Source organism: Cryptomeria japonica, chromosome 6 (assembly GCF_030272615.1).
Source record: "Cryptomeria japonica chromosome 6, Sugi_1.0, whole genome shotgun sequence".
NCBI lineage: Eukaryota > Viridiplantae > Streptophyta > Pinopsida > Cupressales > Cupressaceae > Cryptomeria > Cryptomeria japonica.
In genome coordinates this window covers 268,239,047-268,262,612 of record NC_081410.1, presented here as the reverse complement: position 1 = coordinate 268,262,612, position 23,566 = coordinate 268,239,047, and positions in this window count along the sequence as shown.

Below are 23,566 nucleotides of genomic sequence, written 5' to 3'. Positions count from 1 at the left end.
CATATCTTTCATGAGAGAATCTATCTCATCTTGGAGCCTTCTCATCTACTCTTCCTCTGGTCTCCCAGCCATACATCATCTCACATGAGCCCCCTTGTACTGGTATAAGAATGAAAGGAATTCTCCTGAGGAAGCGAATCCATCATCCACAACAAAGTCTTCATGTTCTGTCATCCTTATATCAACTACATCCCTAATATTGAATTCACCAGTTTCCACATCTACCTCTGCTTCAAAACCTGGGGGATAATCTTCTCTAGGGGAGTCAGCAGGGATGCTACTAGCAGTTGATTTTGGTGACATGTGAGCCAATGGCTTACTATCTTTTCCAGTGTTGACAAAATGGAGGAACTGTGGGGATACTCTATGCATAATCTCTACCTCATGTTGAAGTAGCTTTTTGGCTATCTCCAAAGGATCTTGGAGGTTTCCAAGTAGGTCTCCATCCACCATCCTCCTTGCTCTTTTCAACTTGAAAGCTTCCCAAGTCATCTCGCTTCTTTCTCTCAAAACCTTGGCCTCTTCCCTTTCAAGGTTCCTGATTAAATCGTCAAGCATTTGAGCCACATGTATTCTAGCTTTTAGCTTCTGTGATGCCCTAGCAGCTCTTATATATCCCCTAGGATCAAAGTTCTCTCTAGGATCACCCAGAGTCATGCCATAATAATCTAACTTATTTTGATGTAAATGATAACTTTTAGAACTTTTAACAATGAAATCAGAAAACACCAGTAACCCTGGCACAATAGATTGTTTACCAAAATCTGTGAGATGTTTGGCACTGACAGCAGACAGTTGTCTTACAATCTCTAGACTAGCCACCCTATTTGGCACTTTAATTGGAAGCATGTATGGCTTTGCTTCATACCCGAATACCCTGATTTCTGTATGATTAGGGTGGCAATACCAATCACCCAGTTGTGATCAATCTGAGACTCTGGAGAGAAATCTTTTGGCCTAAGGAATCTTTTGATTTCAGGAGACAAAGTATAATTTCTATGTTGTCTGAAGGCTGCATTGAGTGGTTTTACAAAATATTCCTGAAAGTGCCAATATTGGTTGTTTATAAATCTTTCATCCAATGGAGAAACCCACAACTGGACTCGTTTCTTCAAACCATTTTTATCATAAGATCTGATGCTAAAATCGTCTGAGCAGAAATTGAATTCTTGTCCACAATAAAGAATAATGTGCATTAATAAGGAATACAATGAGAAATGAACATTTACAAGGTCTCCTTTTAACTTTTCCAACCCATGATTTAGGGGGCTTCTGCAACATAAGTGGCATAGTCAAATGGCCTAGGGTCTTTTGATTATAGATCAGCACAGAGAACCATAACCCCAATATCCATGAGAGGATGAGCTTCTAAGCCTAATACTTGTGCTGCAACATAGTATGTATACTTGAAATATGGATGGAATTGGTTGACATCAAAAGGCACCTTGTCATCTTTACTGAAAGGAACTAAGGACTTTCCCACTTTTGGCTGGTGAATGGGTAGTCTCCATGTCCTATAGATGTCCTCTAAATTGAAGAACTCTTGCGATAGTTTCTATATGTCAATTTTCTCTTCTACATCCCAGTCTAGATCGAACACCATATCAATGGTCTATTTGTTAATTACCACCATAGGATTCCCTTGGTAGTCACATATGGTTTTGGTTTTTGGATCATAATAATCTACTAGGGCTTTCATTAATTCGACATCCACAAATACATTCGGAACTACCAATTTCCCTAAATTCTGCTTCCACAGGTTACTCACGGGCTCAGGAGCATCCCTTCTCTTGTAACCAAATAAGAACAACTCATGTCCTCTGATTTCAGTCCATATGTCTCCTAGATGTTCAAATCTATCTTCCAACCCTTCCTCTTCACTTTTGATTTTTTTGGACCTCACACTGGATGTCGGGCACTGGTCTAGCAGATCCTGAGCTAAAGTTCTACCCTCCTTTTTCTATCATTTGGGTTTCTCTTCAGGGTTCAATTCCTTTCCTTTCCTACTCTTTTTAGAAGAAGAAGAGGGTTCCATAATTTCAATCAATGTGAGATATCACACTTACTTGGAGAATTGTCGAGCTCTTCTGACTGTTGCTTACAAACTTCAGCTACTCCTTGTAACTTTCCATCTTTTGGTAACAATCTGGTTCTTAAGAAAATTCGATGAATTCAGTTATAATTGTGTGGGCAACTTGTGCAATAGTTAATGTCTCTGTGTTTATAACGGCTACTCAAATGTTTAAACTTAATTGCAGATGTCACATCCTCAACTTGAGCTTTTAATTCCTTCGCGGGAAGTACCGTTCAACTGAAATGATTGTGAATCGAGTTTTCGATGAAACCCTTGTCTTCGCTTGAATGCTTTAATCTTTCATCGAAAGTTCATTTTCCTCAATATCACCTCATCGGTGAATGGCCCTTGTCGAAAAACCATCTTCTAATCTCCCCGAAATCATCCTCTCTTCGATGAAATCTTTTTCGATGAGTTATTTGTGAGTTTCATCGAAATCATATTTCGATGAGTTTTATACTTCGGTGAAAGTTCACGTGAGCCCTCCGAAATCTTTTTTCTTTGATGTCCTTCTTTTATTGATGAAATCCCTCTATTTTTATCGACATATTGTTATCGATAAGATTTGTTTTTCGGTTATTTTTTTTTAAGTTTCCTTGGCAATTTTATTTCCTCGACTTCACCTTTTGTTGGCCTTTCACTTTTCGATGAAACTGGAATATCGATGAGTGGCTTCCTTCATTTACCGAGAGAGATATTTTGCCGAAGACATTTTAAATTAGTTTTTTACACTTTATGTTTTATTTTGATGAAACTATTCTTTCAGTGAAACTCATTCTGAGATGCTCGACATGATATTTTTGGCCGATGAAGTTTTAGCTTTCACACCTTCGGGAAGATTTTTAAGTTCAAATATATTGTTCAACAGTGGCTCTGACTGAGGATGGAGGCATATTGTGTATGTCTTCAAGAATTTAGAATCTCTGGTTAGCAAGGATACATTTTGACAAGTTATGGTATTTACAATGGAAGTGGATCCAAATCTACTGTACATATAACAGAATATATCAAGAAAAGAAGTTTTTCAAGAATTGTCCATGTATTGGCAATTCTTGGACTTCCCCTATTGCACTTTGGAGAAGGTAAGAATCTTCTCCTTTTTTATCCATAATCACATATGGTCTGATCCATAAGGCCTCAAATTTACCATGCTTGCCTTTGTCTTGACTCCTTGCATTCCACATTAAAACCCAATCACCCACACAAAATTTCCTATCTGCTGTCCTCTTGTCATACAACCTCTTCATCTAATTTTGAATTTTGATATTCTTCTTCTGAGCCTCTGCTATGACTTCATTAAGCTCTACTAACTGCATCATCCTCTCTTGTGAGGGATCTTCAACATCTATCCCTTTTTGAGTCATTAATCTATGTACAGGCAAGAGATTGTCCAAAGGCAATCTGGCTCTTTTGCCATAAACCAACTCAAATGGAGACTTTCTCGTAGATTTCTTCACTGTTATTCTATCTGCCCATAATGCGAAACTCAACTTTGAATCCCATGCCTTCTTGTTGTGTCCTAGCATCTTTTTAATGATCTTTAGGATGTTTTTGTTGCTTGATTCGGCTTGCCCATTTCCTTGAGGGTGGTAAGGAGAAGAATGAGATATTTTGATGCCATATTCTTCACAAAAAGTATTGAATTCCTCAGACCTAAAGGACATACCATTGTCTGAGATGATCCTTGTAGGAACACCAAATCTAGTGATAATGTTCTCTATTATGAATTTTATTACCACTTTACTAGTAGCTTGTCTAGTGGGTATTGCCTCTACCCACTTGGTAAAATAGTCTGTAGCGACCAATATCCATCTATGTCCTCCACTGGATCTTTCTAATATCTCTCCTATGAAATCTATTCCCCATTGCTAAAATGGTTCTTCAGCTAGCATTGGTCTTAATGGGAGTGACCCTTGATATTTCATTTTGCCTGAAAATTTTTGACAAGCATCACACTTTCTAACATATCTGTAAGAGTCATTGAAAACACATGGCCAAAAGTATCCAGCTCTCAATATCTTATGTGCAGTAGTCCTAGCCGAAAAATGACCACCACAAACCCCATCATGCATTTCTTGAAGAAATTTCTTTGCTTGGTAGTCATCTAGACATAATAATAATATCCCATCTCTGTTTTTCCAATACAAGTTCCCATTGACAATCACATATTTTGCAGATTTCAGCTTTAAAGTTCTTCTTTGATTATCAGTCATACCATCCGGACATTTCAAGTGCTTAAGGTAATACATGATATCAGTATACCATGCTGTATTCTCAATGCTGAAATTGGCTTCTTCCAACCCTACTTGATTTACATGAGACTCCTCAATCTCAATTCCTATCATGAGTTTGGCCAATCCTTGACCTTTGATAACTTGTGAAATTTTGAGTTCAATGTTGAACTCTTATATTTGGTTGATCCATTTACATCTTCTGCCCGTGACCTCAGTTTGTCTGAAGATATCTTTCACTGTTGCATTGGGAACATATGCTATAACTTCAGCCCCTACTAAGTATGGTCTAAAATGTTTTACTGATTTGACCAAGCCATAAGCTTTCTTTTCATTCAACTCATATTTTATTTCTGAGGGGCTCAAAGACTTGCTAAAATATGCAATGGGCTGCTCATACCCTTCTTGATTCTTCTACAGCAACACTGCCGCTATTGTGTGACAGGAGGTGAATGAGAATATTATAAAAGGCTTGCTAAAATATGGAGAGATCAGTACTGGTGCTTCTGAAATTGCTCTTTTTATTTCTATAAAGGAGTCGATTGATTCCTCAGTCCAATCTATTTGGGCTCCTTTCTTTAACATCCTTACTATAGGTTTTATTATGTCTGCAAAATTTAAAATAAACCTTCTTACAAAATTTATTTGTCCCAAGAATGATTGGATGGCCTTGATGGTTCGGGGAATGGGAATCTCATTGATAGCTGCCACCCTTTCAGGGTCAATTCTTACCCCTTCCTTGGATACTATGTGTCCAAGTAACTTTCCTTCTTCGACACCAAAGTGGTATTTTTTAGGATTCAAGGAAATCCCATACTCTAAGGCTTTCTTAAATATCTTTTCAAGGTGCTCACGATGATCCTCAGCTTTCTTTGAGTATGCAGTTAAGTCATCTTGGTATACTACCATGATTATATCAATCAATTCTGCAAAAGCCACATCCATTGCCCTCTGAAATGTAGCACCAGCATTAGTCAATCCGAATGGCATTCATGCATAGACATAAGTACCCCATGGAGTTGTAAAGGTTGTCTTATATTTTTCAGTTTCTTTAACTTTCACCTGATTATAACTTGAAAACCCATCCATCATAGACAACAACTCACACCCTGTCACCTTCTACAACATGTTATCCATATTTGGCAATGGATAATTGTCCTTTAGAGATGATATGTTTAAGTTTCTAAAGTCCACACACAATCTAATATCCCCATTCTTCTTTCTGACTGGCACCAAGTTAGAGACCCATGTGGAATATCTGCAGGGTTCAATAATTCCTACATCTTTCATTTTTATGATCTCTTCCCTCATTTTTGGTAACAGTGTTGGATTAATAGGTCTCTGCTTTTGTCTGAATGGTTTAGCTTCTGGCTTAAGTGGTATCTCATGCTGAAAAAGATCTTCCCTATAAGCTTTGAGATCTTCATAAGACCACATGAACACGTGTTTATACCTCTTTAGCAATGTTGTCAATTGTTGCCTCACGGCAGGAGTTAACCTTTTCCCAATAAAAACATTTCTGGGAGTTTCTTCATTTCCTAAATTGACTTGTTCCACATCACTTTCTTTAATAGTTGATCCTTCAGTCTCAATCACATCCTGAGTATTGAAAGCCCTTTCTAATGCTACTAGGCCTCTTGGTAATTTTTTTGACTTCAGTTGTATGATCTCATGTCCAAATAAAGTTTCTTTACCTTCAATCTCTTCCACAAAGTCATTGAAATTTATAGCCTGAATCTGATAGTGATCAACACACTGTAAGAATTTCAGCAGATCTGCATCATCTTGAAACACTTGCCAATTATATAAGTTGTCAGGAATAGATGGTCTTACTTTCATCTCTACTTCAGATATCCCAGTTAGTGTTATATCATTATCCTTCAATGCAATATTGGACAAAAAGTCTGCCATAATGTTCTTTGATCTGTCTATCCAGTTTATTTGAAAAACATCAAAAAGTTCTATAGTATCCTAGACAACATTTCTATACTATTTCAATCTTAAGTGCTTTGAAGTATACTTCTCCTTCACTTGTGAGACTATTAACTCTGAGTCACCAAATACACTGAGTAATCTAATTCCATGTTTAACTGCTATATTAAGACCAGTGAGTAAGGCTTCATACTCCGCAGTGTTATTTGTGCACTCAAATAACAATTTGAAAGAATATTTGTAGGTTTCCCCTGTGGGTGAAATAAATAAGATTCCAGCCCCACTCCCTTCCTTGCTACAAGACCCATCAAAGAACATTTTCCACACTTGATCATCCTTTCCAGCTAGACATGATTCAATGGGGATCCACTCGTCAACCTTAGGTTTTGTCAACTGCACTTGGAAATTGTCCATATCAGTTTGCAAAAAACATATTTGATTTGTTGATTCTTCCATGTCTTCTATGATATATGTGGACCGGGGTTCGCTATCAATTTTCACCTCCTATCCATTGATTGGAATCGTAGCATATGATAAATCTAACTGCACATACCCACCAATCATGTTCGACCATTGCCTAGATAGTAGCATCCTATAGTTTGGAGGGACATCCACCACTGTAATATCTATTTTGTACAATGCTTCTGGACAAGCTGCCAATTTGAATTCTACATCCTTCATGATACCAACCACTAAGACCGACCTGTTGTCCATGGCATAACACTTCCCAAAGGTAGTATCAACTTCCAATCCAAGCTCCTTCATCACTCCAACAGGCATAACATTTATGGCTACTCCTGAGTCGATCATACAATTCTTCACTTTCTTATTGTTTACCACCAAAGTGAGATAAAATGGGTCTACCTGTGTTGGGTTTTTGGTTATGGTGGACCCTAAATATATAACTGGGGCCATTTGTTCATTATTGTCACCTTTTGGAACCTCTTGTTTCTGTTCATTTACTTTTTCTTTTTGGATACCTAAAATCATCTCCAGAGTCTTCTCTCTGTATTCAGGAAACTTCATTATTTCCATCAATGGAACAAAAACTTTTAATTGTGTTAATGCACTTGAAATATCAAATGAAGCAGAGTGTTGTGCTAAAGGAAATTTTGCTATTTCTTTCTTTTGATCATCAAGACCCCTTTTATTATTCTTTGGTACAACTTCCTTAGTCTTAGCTACTTTATTTGTTTGCTTGGGTGTCTCATCAGTTTCTTTTATAAAAAGACTAGCAGGTTTACCTTGCTCTGGATTCACCATTCTATTCCTCAAATCATAAGTCCTTTTTGCTTGTGCAATGACAGAAGCTGTAATTCTTCTTTTTTCTTCTTCAGTGGGGATTCTGAGCTTAATACCTTCACCTATGTTGGTGATTACAGGTAACACAGAGCACTGATCAATGTTCATGGAATCTGATCCTCCTTCTTCTACAAAGGATATCATGTTAATAGTCAGGTCACCCATATGCTCCTCATAGCCATTCTCTTCCTCCTACAATCCTCTTGCTATAGCACACAAAGAAGGAGCATGTGGCATATTGCAGGCATAACACCACATGTCATCATCTTGAGCGTAGTTTACTATTCTTTTCAAGGGATCTGGGACTTGTTGGTTATCCTTATGGTTCCTGTCTACTGGTCTTCCATCTTTCCATGTAGTGTTATAGGGCATGTCATGCAACCTGGGCCTTTCAGGACGATAATATTGCTGCTTCTCTATTTTGTTTACCCTCACAGATAGATCTTTTAGAGCATTCAAAACTTTATCAAGCTTATCCTCATCCTTATTAGCTTTGGGTGCTTTAGGATTGTACAACCTTGCATCTTCTCTTTTTCCCACTTTACCAGCGGCCTTCCTATTATTTTCTATAACAATGGTAGCTTTCATAACATCTCGGAGGTCTCTAGGATTTCTGGTTCTCAACTCATAGTTTGTTTTACTATCATAAGCATTGATGTAATATAGAATGCTTACCTCAGGTACTGGCTTCATCCTATTGGGAATTTTGTTTAGAACCCTGTTAAATCTTTTGTTAAAATCTACCACTAATTCATTTTGCTCCTTCTTGATGCTAATGATCTCATGCAAAGCAAATTCAGGGCTGTTATGGTCTCCATATTGTTCAAGGAATAAGCTTTCGAATTCTGCAAGACTTCTAATGGATGCATCAGGAAATGCCCTAAACCAATCTCTTGCATCTTCTATTAATGACTGCATAAATAACCTGATCTTAACATCTTCATGTGGTAAACCAAAATCCTCTATTACTGCATCAAAAGCCTTACAATGAGCCTCCCCTATAATTGCATTACTTCCAGTGAATCTTGGTATTGCAGTCCTGATTTCATTTGAGATAGGATATGGGTAGACCATCATTCCTGAGAAATCAAACTGCCTCATTCATTCCATATTCATTAGCCCATGTCCCCCATGGGGATTCCTAAAGTTTTGGTTCATGTTATCATATAAGGGCATTTGATTTTGATAAGGAAAAGGGTATTGATTCTGGTATTGATGTTGAAATTGATATGGGGGTGGACATTGGTTATAAAATTGACCTTGAGGTGGAAATTGGTTATGAGTGGCAAAGTTATTATGTAAATTTTGCTGGACTGGTGGTGCACTCGATTGCACATGATCATTCCTTTTGTTACTGAACAAGGGGTTCTCATAAGCCTTAAAATCATCACTCTTTGTTTTACTCACTCCCTGATCTGTCTGAGCATATTTTTTTCTGTAATTGTTTACATCTTGATTAAAGTCATTCTCACCAACATTTATGCCTAATTTAGCACATAACTCCAAACATTCCTGAGTCCCTCCAGAATCTCTCATTTTAGCAGCTGCCTCCATCATCTTTTTAGTTAAATCTGCAAATCTATCTACAGGATTTGTCACACTTGATCTCAATGAAGGCGATGTGTTTTGTCTGGATCATGCTTCGTGATATTCAAAACCAGGGGGAATTTGATATTGGCCCTTTTGGGCTCTATATGCTGCAACCAAATCCTCGTTCACTGGGCTTGAAGTAGTTGCTTTATCCTATTCTCTTAAAGGTGAATGTTGGTTGTTTTCATACTTATACTGATTGTACCTTTCTCTCATGAATTCATTCATGGATTCTTCTTTGTTTTTGTTCTTTAGTTGAGAGAAATCTAATTGGGATAAAGGCTATCATTTTGTGACTGATCTCCTTCCGTCCATAGATATTCCTCTCCATCTTTTTTTTTTTTTTAATTCAGAGTCACCACCTCTCCTTTTAAGAGGAAAGTTTTTTCTTTCTTCTGAGTTCTCTCCCACAACAAAGTCTTAATGATTCTTCCCCAGCAGAGTTGCCAATCTGTTGGGTCTCAAATCAACAGATTGGATAGGTTCTAAGGAAATTCCAACTCCTATGATCAAACCCTCCAATTGACTTGGCCAACTTATAGAGTGAACCTATTTGGTTACTAACTCTCTCACTTTAGGCTCTGCAGGACCTAGGCGGGTATACCTACTAACTAGTTGTTCCTTCAACTAATGCTTTTTATAGCAGATTTAGTGTCTTAATTTGGATTCCTCCTATCTCAGAATGGCATAAGTTTCTAGGACAGAGATATAGCAGATGAGTTCAAGATTGTTGTTGTAAAAGCTACTTGATCTTTATGCTTAGAATTTTATATGTATACACTATTGCCAACTTACTCTATGTTTCCTACTTAGCTACTCCTATTGCTTTAAAATAAAATGTAATGAATATGGTGATAAGTTGTAATTTATAAATGGCCAGTGCCTTCTTTGCTGTCTGGGCTACAGAGTCTTTATATTTCCTTAGGACTTATTGTGTGAACTTGTGAGACAGTTTTTAAACCCACCCCTTTTATGGGTCTGTCAGTTACTATTTCTTATGAGATCAATTGAATGCCTATATCATAAGTTGCTTGAATGAGTTTAACCCTACCTTTAAGGGACCACCCAAGTAAGCACTGCAAAGAACAATTATAATTCACAAGGAGAACTTTTATTTCAACCTTATAACATACAACATAAATTTCACTCAAAGAATATGAATAACCTTATCTCCTTTAGATAATATCACAAGCAACTGCCAACAACAAATGAAATAATCCACAGCACATATGCAAAGAAAAGACAACTGATTATATTATGTATCCATCAAAAATTTGTATAACAGGAAGCTTTCAAGCTATCATATGTTACTGTCCTTTTCCTACGATCATGTCATGAATCCTATTACAAGAAAACTCTCTCATATATATATGAGAGCAAATGCTATCTATGAAAAGACGCGTCTTTTCGAAATACTAACTGTCAATTTGAACATTCCTAACAAACTTAAGTAAAAAGAGATTAAGCATCCCTAAATGATGAATGTAATCATCTTCTTTAAAAGTCTTGATCTTGATGCTCTGTTTCTTTAATTCTTCTCCCTATGAAAGGTATTCGAATATCATCTGGTTGACGGTAGGGGCCATGTCTTTGCTTCAATCCAATCTTGATAGAGCTCGATCCTTGACGCTTATAAGTTCATTCCACCATTCCTCCATAGATATTAATTCTCCCTCTTTATAAATCGAGGGCATTCCAATAGGGCTCCCATCATCCAATTCTTGAAGATCTCTTTTTAGCACATCTTCATATTTAACATGATTCTCAATATACAAAGTCCCTTCTATTTTCTCCTCTAGCGTCATCACATCAACATTGTTTATCACTTCATGCAATCGTGCTTTTAACCTTTCATGCTCTCTTAATGCCTTTATGGTTCCAGTGTACACCCTCCAGTAATGTTCAACATGCATGAACATGGTATTGAACCTGTGTTCAATGATATCATTAACCAATTTATCCATCTTTTGTTGAATATTACTCACCTATTTGGTAGCCTTTTCTGCTTAATATTTCCAATATAGAACATCAGAGACATCACCCAAGCTTTGTCCTGTGGGATATGCAGCATATTCACTTAAAGGAGTTCCTGTCTCAAGTTGTAATATCCTTGCTTGTAGCCTCTGATTCTCCTCTTTAGCTTTTTCATATAAACCCTTATAGGTATTGTTTTCTCTGACCAAAAACTCTGTCTGCTCCAAATTTAGTTTGGCTACATCCAAGTTTAATCTTGCAGTGACCATAGGGTCAGTCTTTCCTACCTGATGGATCATAAGGTGTCCAAAGGTTTCTTCAACATCCACAATAATTGGTCTTTTTCCTCTCGGATATAGTGCCCATTGTAGGAGAGCTTTTTGATCAGGATCATACCCCGAGCCCATGAACAATTTATCTATATCTTGAAGCAATACCGGTTGATTTGTGTCTTGCTTCTTCAAGAATCCATCAAACAGAAGTGCTGAATTTATATCCCAACCTGAAAATATGATAACACCAGCCTCCTTTAATATTTTCCTCCCCTTCTCAGGGGTCATATCTTTCATGAGAGCATCTATCTCATCTTGCAGCCTTCTCATCTTCTCTTCTTCTAGTCTCCCAGCCATACATCATCTCACATGAGCCCCCTTGTACTGGTATAAGAATGAAAGGAATTCTCCTGAGGAAACGAATCCATCATCCGCAACAAAGTCTTCATGTTCTGTCATCCTTATATCAACTACATCCCTAATATTGAATTCACCAGTTTCCACATCTACCTCTGCTTCAAAACCTGGGGGATAATCTTCTCTAGGGGAGTCAGCAGGGATGCTACTAGCAATTGATTTTGGTGACATGTGAGGCAATGGTTTACTATCTTTTCCGGTGTTCACAAAATGGAGGAACCGTGGGGGTACTCTATGCATAATCTCTACCTCATGCTGAAGCATCTTTTTGGCTATCTCCAAAGGATCTTGGAGGTTTCCAAGTAGGTCTCCATCCACCATCCCCCTTGCTCTTTTCCACTTGAAAGCTTCCCAGGTCATCTGGCTTCTTTCTCTCAAAACCTTGGCCTCTTCCCTTTCAAGGTTCCTGATTAAATCATCTGGCATTTGAGCCACATGTATTCCAGCTTTTAGCTTCTGTGATGCCCTTGCAGCTCTTATATATCCCTCAGGATCAAAGTTCTCTCTAGGATCACCCAGAGTCATGCCATAATAATCTAACTTATTTTGATGTAAATGATAACTTTTAGAACTTTTAACAATGAAATCAGAAAACACCAGTAACCCTGGCACAATAGATTGTTTACCAAAATCTATGAGATGTTTGGCACTGACAGCAGATAGTTGTCTTACAATCTCTAGACTAGCCACCCTATTTGGAAATTTAATTGGAAGCATGTATGGCTTTCCTTCATACCCGAATACCCTGATTTTTGTATGATTAGGGTGGCAATACCAATCACCCCAGTTGTGATCAATCTGAGACTCTAGAGATAAATCTTTTGATTTCAGGAGACAAAGTATAATTTCTATGTTGTCCGAAGGCTGCACTGAGTGGTTTTACAAAATATTCCTGAAAGTGCCAATATTGGTTGTTTATAAATCCTTGATCCCATGTAGAAACCCACAATTGGACTGGTTTCTTCAAATCATTTTTATCATAAGCTCTGATGCTAAAATCATCTGACCAAAAATTGAATTCTTGTCCACAATAAAGAATAATGTGCATTAATAAGGAATACAATGAGAAATGAACATTTACAAGGTCTCCTTTTAACTTTTCCAACCCATGATTTAGGGCTTCTGCAACATAAGTGGCATAGTCAAACGGCCTAGGGTCTTTTGATTGTAGATCAGCATAGAGAACCATAACCCCAATATCCATGAGAGGATGAGCTTCTAAGCCTAATACTTGGGCTGCAACATAGTATGTATACTTGAAATACGGATGGAATTGGTTGACATCAAAAGGCACCTTGTCATATTTACTGAAAGGAACTAAGGACTTTCCCACTTTTGGCTAGTGAATGGGTAGTCTCCATGTCCTGTAGATGTCCTCTAAATTGAAGAACTCTTGCGACAGTTTCTGTATGTCAATTTTCTCTTCTACATCCCAGTCTAGATCGAACAGCATATCAATGGTCTGTTTGTTAATTACCACCATAGGATTCCCTAGGTAGTCACATATGGTTTTGGTTTTTGGATCATAACAATCTACTAGGGCTTTCATTAATTCGACATCCACAAATACATTCGGAACTACCAATTTCCTTAAATTGTTCTTCCATAGGTTACTCACGGGCTCAGGAGCATCCCTTCTCTTGTAACCAAATAAGAACAACTCATGTCCTCTGATTTCAATCCAGATGTCTCCTAGATGTTCAAATCTATCTTCCAACCCTTCCTCTTCACTTTTTATTTTTTTGGACCTCACACTGGATGTCGGGCACTGGTCTAGCAGATCCTGAGTTAAAATTCTACCCTCCTTTTTCTGTCGTTTGGGTTTCTCTTCAGGGTTCAATTCCTTTCCTTTCCTACTCTTTTTAGAAGAAGAAGAGGGGTCCATAATTTCAATCAATGTGAGATATCACACTTACTTGGAGAATTGTCGAGCTCTTCTGACTGTTGCTTATGAACTTCAGCTAACTCCTTGTAACTTTCCGTCTTTTGGCAACAATTTGGTTCTTAAGAAAATTCGATCAATTTAGCTGTAATTGTGTGGGTAACTTGTGCAATAGTGAATGTCTTTGTGTTTATAACAGCTACTCAAATTTTTAAACTTAATTGCAGATGTGACATCCTCAACTTGAGCTTTTAATTCCTTCGCGGGAAGTACCGTTCAACTGAAATAATTGTGAATCGAGTTTTCGATGAAACCCTTGTCTTCGCTTGAATGCTTTAATCTTTCATCAAAAGTTCATTTTCCTCGATATCACCTCATCGGTGAATGGCCATTGTCGAAAAACCATCTTCTAGTCTCCCCGAAATCATCCTCTCTTTGATGAAATCTTTTTTGATGAGTTATTTGTGAGTTTCATCGAAATCATATTTCGATGAGTTTTATACTTCGGTGAAAGTTCACGCGAGCCCTCTGAAATCTTTTTTCTTCGATGTCCTTTTGTTATTGATGAAATCCCTCTATTTTTATTGACATATTGTTATCGATAACATTTTTTTTTCGGTGAATGTTTTTTAAGTTTCCTCGGCAATTTTATTTCCTCGACTTCACCTTTTGTTGGCCTTTCACTTTTCGATGAAACTGGAATATCGATGAGTGGCTTCCTTCATTTACCGATAGAGATATTTTGCCGAAGACATCTTAACTTAGTGTTTTACACTTTATGTTTTATTTCGATGAAACTATTCTTTCGGTGAAACTCATTCTGAGATGCTCGACATGATATTTTTGGCCGATGATCTTTTAGCTTTCACACCTTCAGGAAGATTTTTAAGTTCAAATATATTGTTCAACAAGGGGAACTATTGGAAAAGGTCGTAGCAGTGTCTGATTCATCGAGTAAGTCTAAAACAAGGATGATTTCGATGAGTTTTATACTTCGGTGAAAGTTCACGCGAGCCCTCCGAAATCTTTTTTCTTCGATGTCCTTCTGTTATTGATGAAATCCCTCTATTTTTATTGACATATTGTTATCGATAAGATTTTTTTTTCGGTGAATGTTTTTAAGTTTCCTCGGCAATTTTATTTCCTCGACTTCACCTTTTGTTGGCCTTTCACTTTTTGATGAAACTGGAATATCGATGAGTGGCTTCCTTCATTTACCGAAAGAGATATTTTGCCGAAGACATCTTAACTTAGTGTTTTACACTTTATGTTTTATTTCGATGAAACTATTCTTTCGGTGAAACTCATTCTGAGATGCTCGACATGATATTTTTGGCCGATGATCTTTTAGCTTTCACACCTTCAGGAAGATTTTTAAGTTCAAATATATTGTTCAACAGGGGGAACTATTGGAAAAGGTCGTAGCAGTGTCTGAGTCATCGAGTAAGTCTAAAACAAGGATGAATGCAAATTTTTTGATGGGCATTGTCAATTAGTTTATGATCTATCATGGGTATCTCTATAGAAATTGTCTCCATGCTATATTCCTTATTTTGCATGAATAACAATATTAAAGGTTTTGCTATTTATCTTTACAAAGATCTTGTGAATGTGTAATATTGTTTGTAGGTTCCCTTTAAGGAAGAGATTAATTTCCTTCATTTGTATTGCAGTAATTTTAAGTATACAATAGGGATTTTGCAAGAATGATTTTTGTAGTAACTAGAGGGGTTGCATTGATGTTAGGCATCAATGCTATGATGACCCACTAATTTTGATGAATTGTTGTTAGATATTAACATTTAGATAGGTTTTTGACTCTACACCCTGGATTAGGCATTGATCCACATGATTCTTATCATCAGACTCAAGCAAAGTCAAATTCAAAATCTTTTTACCTTTCATGTTTGTAGGAGTAGAATTAGAGTAAGGTTTTTACTCATAGATAGGCATGAATAATATAAAACTAGAATAAATCCAATTCTGGATGAAATTAAATATATTCTGGATAAGCATGTTGAGAGTCATTTGTTATATGCAATATTTGTTTCAAATTGTGTCAAATGCATAGATATTGTAAAAGTTCTACCTATTTGGGTCTTGCAAAGCCTGAAGATTGGGAGAATTGCTTTCTTTATAAGCAATTCTTGTTAATTGGCTACTTGTCTCAGATTCCTATTGATAGAAGAGGGATAATTCTTAGGAGAATATAAAGAATCAACTAGAAACACCAACAATGGGATCCAATTTCTTTCTCACTTGATGTGACCATTGTGAGGACCAAATTTGGGTCTTTATTGAGAGGACTAGGTGTTGGGCACCCAACTGGGCCTAAGAACTACGACTCAGATTACAGGAGAAGGTAGAGAAGATGGTGAAATTTTAGGTTTGTGAGGTAGTGTGAACATAATCAAAACACTCATTGAGCATCGAAAGATAAAGCACCGAGATGAGGACAAAATTGTATGCAAATATAATTTATGAAGCTACACCTACCACATTCACAAAATGGGGTGACCTATATAAATAAGACATTGATGAAGGCATTTTCAAATGGATCTACAAAGATAAGGAATATCAATAAATTGTTAATATACTATTTGAAGAATATGAAAATGGATTCTCTATCATGGAACAAAAAGGGTATGATGGTCATAGTGGTCTGGGACCTCACTAATAAGGTATCAAAGAGCCGATTGAACCTAAATAAATTTGTAAAAATAAAGGTATTGGGTGTGGACCATTGGTAGTGCTTATCAGTCATACTTAGTCACCTTCTAGTGAGGATGTTAACACTTTTGAAAAATTAAAGACTTTTAATGAGGGTATAGTGTCAAACTTTGACCCTCCCTATGAAGATAAATATATAATTAACCATGCCTTGATTGATTCCTTTTGGGACCTCAATGACTTATATGCTTTTACCTTGATTGTCGTATCACTAGATTTTGTACAAACCGATGATATCTTCCCTTTAGTCCACCTAGAGCTTATTAAGTAGACCAAGAAGGACCTTTGAGTTTAGATTTGTTCAAAAATGACAAAGCTATTGCAAAATTCATTTAACTTTGAGAAGGAATAGTTGTTGTCAATGAGATTTGCACCCTATTGAAATTAGAGTTTAATAATCTCGTGAAACATTGGATGACCTCTAAGGCTATGGGTAGCCTTTAATTAGAGGCCAACCTCCAGAGAAGGTTGGTTCCTTAGCTGCAATCACCTAATCTAAACTAAACTAATGACTTTGATGAGAAAAGGGTAAGAACTTGCTTGGACACATGATAGAAAAACTATGTGAGGTGATGCACCTGAATAAGATAGACTTATATTTTCTATTGAGCTTCATAATGACTCAAAGAAACCCATTTTGGATGCACAACCAATGGTTTTTGACATCACTTGCATAAATATTTCATTAAAAGGGTTTGCCACAATGTTGTTTTAAAGGAAAATAGAGAGTTTTCACAATAGGACAACCTTGAAAGTACTGAACCACATTTCATAACTTGCTTATGATTATCTTAAAATTGTTTATGTATGCTTGTACTACCATATTTTAGAGGTTTTGGACTTAAAACACAACAGAAATATGCATGAAAAAACACTAAAACATATCACGAACAACCATATGGGTGGCAAATACTTGAACTTTATTGAATCTAGGAGATATACAATAGTACAAGTCTGGAAAATGATTCAACATAGCTTAGAGAAATACAACCCTACCATAGTCACTAAGTGACTAAAAATTAGTTACAAGTCTGTGATTTTTCCTAGAAAGAGCTAAAAAGATACAATGCTAAGCCAAAAACAAGCAAGAAGTAACTCTACACGAATGTCAAAAGTTTGATATTTAAAGTGAAATTTCATCCTACATTCTTGCAACATGTGCAATAATTACAAATAGAGCTTTCCTTCTTATTTGAAGGAGTCTTCATTGAGTTGGGTCGAATGCAGCTAATTTTGGCTCGAAAAAGGTCTTCAAACTGCTTTAAACTAAAAGTTTGATGAAGAAAAGTCTCCCTCTTTTACTGGCCTATGAGTTAGGCCTTCAATTCTATCCCCTAGATACTTGGAAGTGGCTAGAAAAGTCCTCAACTACCCCTATATTTTCTCCATCATCTTGACAACTCAGTAATATACCCCTAAATTTTCTCTTTCTATTGTATACCTCATCAAATCACCCTTAAATCTTCTCCCCATGATGCTTTTTCTTCACCCAACTGCCTTGGGTTGGATAGGAATGAAATAAGGGATGTAAGAATTTCAAAGCCAACTCAAAATGTGCCATAATAGCTTCAAACTGGCTCTTATCACATCCACTACCCATAGGGGATACTTACACTTGTCGAAAGTTATCTTTGATTCTTTAAGATGTCTTATTGTTGTACTTTCCCTTTGTTTGAATTGAGCTCTTTTAACTGCCACTTGTCATATGTGACTAGGGATTTCCACTTTTTCTTAAAAGTAGTTGTTATCCATGAGTGTCAGTTAGGTTTTCTTTGGTAGTGTATTTTCCTTTTCCGTTGAAGTTACCATGTCCAGGTAATTTATTTTTGGTCCGCCCTGCAATTGGTCTGCTTCACCCAAAGATTTTGGTTTCTCATCTCATTCCTATGAAATGAGAGTCCCCAACTAGAGCCATTGATAGCCCTGAAAAATTGATTGTATGAGAATTCTAAGTTTTGAGCTTAATTTGATCTTTCCGGTTTTATTTGCATCCTCTGTCAAGGTTCAAGGTCTAGGGTTTAAGGTTTATCAAAATTTCATTCGTCTTGTGAATAAAACCCTAGCAATGATATATTTTGTCATTACCTTTTTCTCACTTAAGATCGAGGGTTGTATTTCGTTGGAGGGGCCATTTTATTCCCTAAGTGTTAAAGTTGTGTTAGACCAGTTTATAAAGTGATTTTCTTTAGTCGCATAAATTTTTTCCTATAGTCGGTCTCCTTTTAATATTTGTGCCTACGCCCATAATTTTCCTAAGTCCAAAATTCTTATATATTTCAGTCGGTTGCTAAAGATAGGACAAATTTGATGATTTGTGCTTCCTTGTGGTCAAAAGTGCAAGGATGATAAAGACCATGACATCATGAGATGATGCCACATATGTTTGGCAGAAAAGGGTGAGCGAACGGTTTGACTTTTCAAAATGTTTGATGTTGCCGGTTCCCATCGATTAAAACCCGAGTAACTAAAAATGAATATTTTTGCACATGCCTATATCAAGTAGTAATGTTTTAATTGCGGCCTGGGAAATGATTAGAGTTAGTAGCCTTTGTCAAGTGACCGGTTCAGTTAAAAGGTAAACAAAGAACAGATCTGACAGTTTCCATGGTCCTGCGATCAAAATATGCGAGGAAATTATGGACCGCAACATCATGAGATGATGCCATGTGTCCAAGGAAAGCCAGGAAAGTTGATGGTAGGGTTACTAAAGGTGGTGAAACAAGTGATGAGTTGGATGTGCCATGTCATGCCAAGGATGGACCCGCTTTCCACATTGGATAATAACTGTCAGATTGAATGGTTTGGTCCGTAAGATTTGCCAACTTGGAGGATGATTGACGGTCAGGTTTTAAACTTTTTCAAATGCAAGTTAAGAGTCATTGATTTGCTCGCATGGGTAGCAATGGTGGATGAGACATTTGCATTCCTTTCCAGGTAGTAATTAAATACTTTAAAATTTGTTCTTCATTCGTAAAATATTTCATAGCAATCCAGGAGATATTCTTGCTACTGGAGAAGGTTGAAATGACTCTTTTTAACATAGAATTGCCATCTCTCTAGTGAAAATCGAAACAATGAGTTTATCTGAGCTCCTTCATTTGTTCTTGAAACAAATTGATGTTATAAATTGTGCATGAAGTTGTAGGAAAATAATTTCAATTTTTTCTAGGGTTAAGAGCTAAATAGAGAAGAGTAAAATTTGTTTAAATTATTGTTGTAATTTAAAACTCATGTTAGCCCTAGTCGCTTCTTCCTCAATTTGAAGTTATAGTGTAAAACCCTAGTTTCAAAAGATGGCTCCCACATGAAAACATTCAAGACAAATGGATTATATGAAAATAAATTTATATGATGATTTCTTGGATCAATTGAAGCCCTCAACAAATGATAGACATCAGGGGTAGAGATTTGTTAGTGGAAAAACCCTAGGGGAAGGGTTAACTGATAAAGAATTTCACTTGGCGGATGTTAGTATACTGATGACTCAACTAGAAATGTTCAAACTATGGTATGGACAAAGGAACTTGCATCTCCCATTATCCAGTCCCTGGCAGTATGAGTTGGGTAAGTTAGTAGTGCCAGGTGTCTTCATGGATGTTGACCTACTCAAAGTTGTTGCAAACAGATATGACCCTGTCTCGAGGGTTATTAGGGGAAATGAAGGAGAGATTTTATTGACTATTAGAAGGGAAGAGTTCCAAGAGGTTTTTGACCTATATGAACCATCTGTGAGCCTGGTGCAGATAGATTTGAATGAGAAAAAGGCAAAGTACTACAAGATGAGGGAATTCATTAGAAATAATTTCCTTCCAATGCATTTGGCCAAAGCAGGGAATACAACATACCATATCGGCCCTAGCTCAGAGGAGCCATTCCCAATTGTTGCTTTTGCTCCCTACTTTCAGGCTACTATTTTTTCTCTATGTCAGATATTGGGTTTTAATCCAATTATAGTGATGCCACCAGATTTTATGTATATGGCCATGCAAATACAACATCCAGATAATACAGTGGTTTTCAACTTTGCCCCATACCTTGAAGAAAAGATCCATGAGGGGTTACATGATATTAAGAATGAAGTAGCTGGTGCTAAATTATTTTGGTATTCCTTACTCATGTATATGTTCCTATTTAGGAATGTAGATTACTTTGAGGGTACCATGAACCTCAAAAGGAAAATTGATAACCAGGAGATTCCAATGCAGCTTTGGAGCACAGATATGTCTTGGGATAGATAGGAGACTAGTTTTGTAAGATTTGATAACAATTTTGCTTCTAGGTTGAGGCAAAAGTTGACAGTAAATCTACCAAGGATTCCCAAAGAATTACATGATTTTGTAAGACCCAAAGAGAGGCTACCACTTGTCAAGATTGAGCATAATTGGGGGGATTTTATCCCTTATCCTGTAAGTACTATTATCATAATCTATGATTTCTCCGGACAACCACATGTACTACCTTTCAACATTCCTCTAACAATGGGTTTTGCTGAGGTGATGTGGCAAATAGGATGCATTCAAGACAAGGATTTAAAAGGAAAGGGTAAAGGAACAATTTTCCCTGATTACACTATCATCCGTTATTTTCTAATTCTAAAGGGAGGATATGAACATTTTGATAAATTATTTGCTTCATATCATTTGAGTGTGAGTATAGCTAGACTCAGTGATCCTGGGGGATTCTACAATACTTTCAAAGAAAGAGTAAAAGGAATTTTGTTGGCCCATGAGCATAAATTTCCTCAAGATATAATCAGAAATGAATTTGATTCCATGACTCAGGAATGGAGGAAAGAAAAGTGGTTAATGTTCAAAAATTTATGGGCTACAATCCAAAAGATGGATCCAAAATATGACCCATTAAAGGATTTTTCCTCATTTTGTGCCAAGGTTGATTTTTTTATGAACAATTTCGGTGAATTAAAGCTGATTTTAAAGGAGAAGATAGTCAAACTTGAAGAAGTTCATGGTCGACTATAGTCAAGCTCACAACCTCCTTTGTCTCATAGAGAAGGTGGCATGGTAGTAAGGAGGCCTATTCATAAATATTCTCACAAAAGAGCAAGATAAGAAATGAGTGATGAAGAGGATAGTAGAAATGACAATGGAAGGTTAATAAGGAGAAAGGGTAAAAGATGATGAGTGCAGGGCCTTCCCCTAAAATACAAACCAAAACTTTTCAAGGAATCAGGATCATTGATCTTGAAGACTCGAACATAAGTCCTTTGCCATCACCTATATCCTTTTCACCTATAAGGCGGGATGAAGAACAAATGGAGGAAGATATGTTCATAGCAAAAAGTGCAGAAATGTAGTTCGGTGTTCCTCCTTTGCCTCCTAATTTAGAGTTGGATTTCACTCCTTTGGATATCTAGGGTAAAGCTTTTAAAGATGCAAGAAAGGAGGCATGCAATAAGTTCCTTGAAGATGATACTTTTGTGAGAAGTCTAGCTTTTCTGCAACTAGTATGGAAGATGAAGATTGAGGAGTACAAAGGAAGAATTACTAAGAAGAAGGCCCAAAGGCCAGATATATCGGATCAAGAGAACTAAGAAGAAGTAGAGAATGAGATGAGGGAATAATTTAAGGAAATCACTGTTGATGAAGGCAGAAAGATTATAAGTCAGGCTAGAGTCTTGATCTTACCAGAATGGGACATAGCAGATGCAATGGCTTTTGATACAATCAGTAAGTCAAGGGGTCAACATTTCAATTAAGAAGAAGAAGCAAGGTTGGCATTAAAAGGATCAGATTTTGTGGATGATTATGCAACCTTGGCAATATGGGCACTAGAGGAAGGACCTAGAAAGCCTAACATTAGTGACTTGAACCCCAATTTGAGGGGAAGCCTTATTATAAAAAGAGCATTTGACACATCAAGTGTAGAGGATACAAAGTTAAATGTTGATGTTGCTAAATTGGCACATGAGAGTGCAAAAAGAGAAGATTTAGAAATGGTGGAGCTGATAAGAAAGTTTGATAAGATTTTCAATGATTACAATACATCTCAAAAAAGGTGTGTGGATTTGCAAATGAGAGTGCAACTCTTTGAGCAGGGACAAATAAAGGTTTCCTTTCCTGCACTTACAAGGCCATCTGAGCCATCAACATCTAGGTCATCACGTATGGTTCAGGGAGGAGAAGCAGTTCGACTTGATACAAGTGCTGGTATCCCTGGTAAGTCATTAGTCCCCTATGATGATGATGATGAGCCTGAAGCTACAAGATCAACTGAACCAAATCAATCTCAGCTTTTAGAAAAGATTATTGAATTAGAAAATAAGTTGAAAGAATCAGAAGATCAATTAGCTGGGCAAAAAAAGGATATAGTTATCTCAGTGCTAAATCATTTAAATGAGAAAGTTGATAGCAGGCTAAATAGTGTCAATGCCCTATATTCTTTTCTATTTAATGCTATTCAAAAATTTGATGATGATAAAGAAGTGGCAATTCCTCTATTGACAAAATGGTTACAAAGAGGAAATAAGCTTAGAATAATGTCCATGGCCTCTAATTATCATGCCGAGAGACCACATGCACTCCAACCAACATATTTGTTTTTAAAATCAATGCAAGAAGCCCAAATTTTGCCAGAGAATATAGAAAGAAAGGTAAGGGAATTGATGAAAAGTATTAGTGAATTTGGAACAAACTCTTTTGCCAGATATTGAAGATAAAGAAGTGGCAGTCAAGCCTTTACAATCTTGGAAGGAAGAGGCAGAAAGAGTCATTAGTACCTAGGTAGATATGATATGTGAAGGGATAAATATGGATATGCTAGAGGATAGCATGGATTGAATAATTGCCATAGGATCATTTTTTGAAACTTTTGAAAGAGAGGCAAACCAAGTAGCCATTAAATATATTCCATACAGGGCAGAAGCTGATGAAGTCATGAGTTTTGATTGGCCATCCAATGAAGACTATAGTGCATGGACTAGTATGTATCTGAATGATGAATAAAGGTTATAAACAACTTGTATAATGGTTTTTGTCTTTTAGTGGCAGATATTTTTGAGCTTGTATAACAGAAATGGTGGTAATGTTCATCTTGAGTTTTAAATAAGATGGCCACATACTTTGATCCCACGTAATAGAAATCAAGGATGAATGTTTGTATAACAGAATGTAGTTGTGTGTAATCATTCTAAGATGACAAGTGT